The sequence below is a fragment of the Gossypium arboreum genome, chromosome 6, assembly GCF_025698485.1.
Source record: "Gossypium arboreum isolate Shixiya-1 chromosome 6, ASM2569848v2, whole genome shotgun sequence".
NCBI classification, from domain to species: Eukaryota; Viridiplantae; Streptophyta; class Magnoliopsida; order Malvales; family Malvaceae; genus Gossypium; species Gossypium arboreum.
Window position 1 is genome coordinate 85,180,688 of NC_069075.1, and position 5,001 is coordinate 85,185,688.

Genomic DNA, 5,001 nt, shown 5'->3' on the forward strand with positions numbered 1-5,001 from the left:
GGTTATTGAATGATGTCGGGCTAAGTCCCAAGGCTTTGTGCTGAGTGACTATATCCGGACTAAGATCCGAAGGCATTTGTGCGAGTTACTAAATCCGGGTTAAGTCCCAAGGCATTTGTGCGAGTTACTAAATCCGGTTAAGTTCAAGGCATTTGTGCGAGTTACTATAACCGGCTATGTCCGAAGGCATTTGAGCGAGTAGCTATATCCGGTTAAACTCGAAGGTACGTGATTCGGGAATGAATGAACTTGCTGTAAAAATTTCAGTTAATACGCTTGTGAAATCCCAACAATGAGGTATGTTTTGTACGTGCTATGAATTAGTTGAGCCCTTACAAATAAGTATTCACTCAGTTGATAAATGAGCTACCGGCCTTTGGCTAAGTTGATCTTTGTATATGAATATAAGGGTTGGTAATGTGAAGTAAGTATGATATTGAGAATTTGTGCATGTGAAATTATCTGTTTAGCTACATAAATGCTATACTTTGGTTGTGTCTAAATTTATGACTCAAACTGACTAAGCATTAAATGCTTACTCCGTTTCTTTGATTCTCTGTTTTATAGATTTTGGTTCTTCAGCTATCGGACTCGGGATTTTGAAGTCGAATTCGCCCACACTATCAAAGCTCCTTTCGGTATATTTTTAGTTGGACTTTGAAATGGCATGTATAGGACTACCCTTTGTTGTAGGTCATGTACCTTTCGGTTTTGTGTAAATTTGGATAGCCATGCGAAAATGGCTTAAGTATACTTTGGGCATGGTATTATAATCATTGTATGTTGTTCATTAAGAGGTATGGAAATGTTTGGAGACGATTAGCCATTGGGATGGTTAATCATGATCATATTTTGTGCTATTTATGTTAAAGGGCTAGTTGAATCATGGAAACTATGAAATAGGTAAAGCCTACCTTAAAGACAGATGCTGACAACTGCAGTGATGTGGATGTGAAAAATCACTAAAAATAGTAGGAATGGAATTAAATAGTGAATAAATTATTTAAATTAACCTTGATGAGTCTTTTTTCATAGTAAAGTAACGAAACGATCATATGAACAGCATGTTAAGAGATATTTAAGTTTTCGTGAGACAGGGTCAGAACGGCTTCTGGAATCTCTATTCCGACTTTGGAAATTAATTATAAATTGACCAGAGATAATTAGAAGTCATGCCATATATGTAAAGATTCCTTTTCGAGTCTAGTTTCTGTAGAAACAAACGACATCAGTATTGAAGCCCTGTACAGGGAGATATCCAAGTCGTAATGCACAAAGGTCAGTGTAGTCGATCCCTGTAACATTTGGGACTTTAACTAATAAACTGTACTAATTGGCCCAACCAAAAATTCTAGAAAAAAATTTGTAGATGCATATATGGGTATTGTTTCAGGGAAAAATCATAAAACTGATTTTCGAGTTGTGGAACTCAAGATATGATTTTTAAGGTGACAGTGATACAGTTAGCCGGCTGTCTGGAAATTTTTAAAATGAACTGTGCAAGTAAGTGGATTAAGCCCGTTAACCCCTCGTGTCCGACTCCGGCGACGGTCTCGGGTAAGGGTTGTCACAGTTTTATTGGTATCAGAGCTACGGTTTAGTCAATTCTAGGACTACCGTAATGCGTTTGGGTCTAGCTATACATGCCATTTTATGTGATTATTTGATAGTGTGGTGATTTCTGACATTTGCAAATGTGTTTATTTATAGTAATGGATCCCGATCCCGACCGAGTGGTAGCTGATGATCTTGAGAGTGTAGCGCCTGCTCCCGCACAAGGGACAGCGCCGGCGGACTCTCAACCTAATGCTAGTAATCCGAATGATGAAGCTAGACAAGCTTTCTATAGCGTGATGAATGATTGGTTCAACCAATACATTCGAACTAATACGGCTGTTCCACAACCTCCATTCCCAACAAACACAACCCCAAGACCTACAATGCCTCCGAATCGATCAAATAAGGTCAAATAAGCCCCCAGTTGATAGAATCCGAAAACACGGGGCTACTGAATTTAAGGCTACGGATAGCGATGATGCCGAGCAAGCTGAATTTTGGTTGGACAACACTATTCGGGTACTCGATGAGCTATCTTGCACACCCGATGAGTGCCTAAAGTGTACTATCTCCTTGCTACGTGATTCTGCCTACTATTGGTGGAATACGTTGACTTCTGTTGTGCCTAGAGAGCAAGTAACTTGGGAGTTCTTCCAAACCGAGTTTCGAAAGAAGTATATCAGTCAGAGATTCATTGACCAAAAATGGAAGGAATTTCTTGAACTCAAACAAGGTTCCATGTCAGTTACCGACTATGAACGGAAATTTGTGAGGCTTAGCCGGTACGCACGAGAATGTATTTCCTCGGAAGCCGTAATGTGTAAACGTTTCAAGGATGGGCTAAATGATGAGATAAAGCTGTATGTTGGCATTTTAGAAATCTGAGAATTTGTGGTACTTGTCGAGCGAGCTTGCAAAGCCGAGGAGCTCAGTATGGAGAAAAGAAAAGCTGAGGTGGGAGCAAAGGAGTTCCGTAAGAGGTCTTCGGGGAAGCCCTTCCCACAGTCATCGAAGAAATTTAGAGATAGCTTAGGCTGGTCGAGAGACACTTCGGGCTTATCTAGACGAGATCGCGATCGACCCCCTGTGAGTGCACGAGTCACTTCGGTCGCCAGTGTTGGAAATGATCGTCGAGACAGAACGGAGTGTCAGTATTGTGGTAAATGGCACTCGGGGAGTTGTAGATTCCATGACCGCTCCTGTTACAAGTGCGGGTCAGTTGACCACTTCATTAAATATTACCCGAGGTTGTCTGAACATAATGCAAATCAGAGTGGGAAACCGGGTGCTACCACTGCTCGAGGTAGACCATCTAGAAATACGGGCAATGCTAGTGGTGGTCAGAGAGGATCTAGGGATGCTACGACCAGATCTGAGGCTCGTGCTCCAGCTAGGGCTTATGCTATACGCGCACGCGAGGATGCTTCCTCGCCAGATGTTATTACCGGTACTTTTACTCTCTTTGATACTAACGTGATTGCTTTGATTGACCCTGGTTCTACTCATTCCTATATATGCGAAATCTTAGCATCCAGTAAGACTTTACCTATTGAGTCTACTGAGTTCATAATTCGGGTGTCAAATCCCTTGGGTCATTACGTGCTTGTCAACAAAGTGTGTAAGAAATGTCCCTAGTACTTTGAGGTTCTGTTTTCCGACCGGACTTGATCTTTGTTGCCGTTTGACGAATTTGATGTTATCCTCGGTTTAGATTGGTTGACCGTGCATGATGCGGTTGTGAATTGCAAAAGCAAGACTATTGATTTGAGATGCAAATAACGAGATAATCCGAGTTGAGTCTCTGAGACTTAAAGGGTTGCCACCGTAATATCGCAATGTTGGCCCGAAATATGTAAGAAAGGGGTGCGAAGCATACCTTGCGTATGTACTTGATGACAAGGAATTGGAAAAGAAACCCGAATCTATGCGGTGGTTTGTGAATACCGGATGTTTTCCAAGAATTACCGGGTTTACCACTGTTCGGGAAGTAGAGTTTGGTATTGAGCTTGTACGGGACTACGCCAATTTCGATAGCTCCGTATCGTATGGCACCAACCGAGTTAAAGGAGTTGAAAGCTCAGTTGCAAGAGTTGACGGATAGAGGTTTCACTCGACCAAGTTTCTCACCTTGGGTGCACCAAGATTGTTTGTGAAAAGAAGGACGGAACCATGAGGTTGTGCATTGACTATCGTCGGTGAATAAAGTGACGATAAAGAATAAATATTCGTTACAGCGTATTGATGATTTGTTTGATCAACTGAAGGAGCCTCGGTGTTTTCAAAGATAGATTTGAGATCGGGTTATTAGCGATTCTAATTCGAGATTCGGATATACCCAAAACCGCTTTAAGCGAGATCTGACCACTACGAGTTCTTAGTGATGCCGTTTGGGCTCACTAATGCCCCCGCAGTATTTATGGATTTGATGAATCGGATCTTGAGACGAGATTTGGACCGGTTCGTAGTTGTGTTCATTGACGACATCTTGGTCTATTCAAGAGATGAGACCGAACATCTTTGAGCACCGAGATTAGTATTGCAAATTTTACGGGATAAGCGGTTATATGCTAAGTTCAAGAGTGTGAGTTACGGTTAAGAGGTTAGCTTCTTGGGTCATGTGGTATCCGCATCGAGTATTCGAGTTGACCCAAGCAAAATTTTAGCCATACTTAACTAGAAGCCTCAGAAATATTCTTGAGGTTCGAGCTTTTGGGACTTGCGGTTACTACCGACGGTTTGTAAAAGGTTTCTCGATGATAGCCACACCCATAACGAAGCTACTTCAAAAGATGTTAAGTTGAATGGACGGAAAAATGTCGAAAAGTTTTGATCAACTGAAAACTTATTTGACTGGAAGCTCAATTTTAGTGCGGCCGAATCGGGCAAAGAGTTTGTCATCTATAGTGACGCCTCCCTACTTGGGCTAGGTTGCGTATTGATGCAAGAAGGTCGAGTTGTGGCCTATCGTCGAGACAATTAAAGCCACATGAGAAAAATTATCCGACCCATGATCTCGAATTAGCTGCCATCGTATTCGCCTTGAAAATATGGCGACATTACTTATTTGGTGAGAAGTGCCATGTATTTTCGGATCACAAAAGTCTCAAATATTTGATGACCCAAAGAGACTTGAATCTGCGACAAAGGCATTGGCTTGAGTTCTTTGAAAGATTATGAGCTGGTCATTGATTATCACCCGGAAAGGCTAATGTGGTTGCGGACGCCTTAAGCCGAAATCACTTTGTTTGCTTTACGACGATGAATGTACACTTGTCTGTTCTACCCGACAATGTGTTAGTAGCTGAATTAAAGGCCAAGCCATTATTGATTCATCAAATTCGTGAAGCTCAGAAAGTCGACGATGAGTTGGTTGCAAAACGGGCTGAATGTGTTCCGAATGTGGAATCGGAGTTTCAAATTGATGATGACGATTGTTTGAGGTAC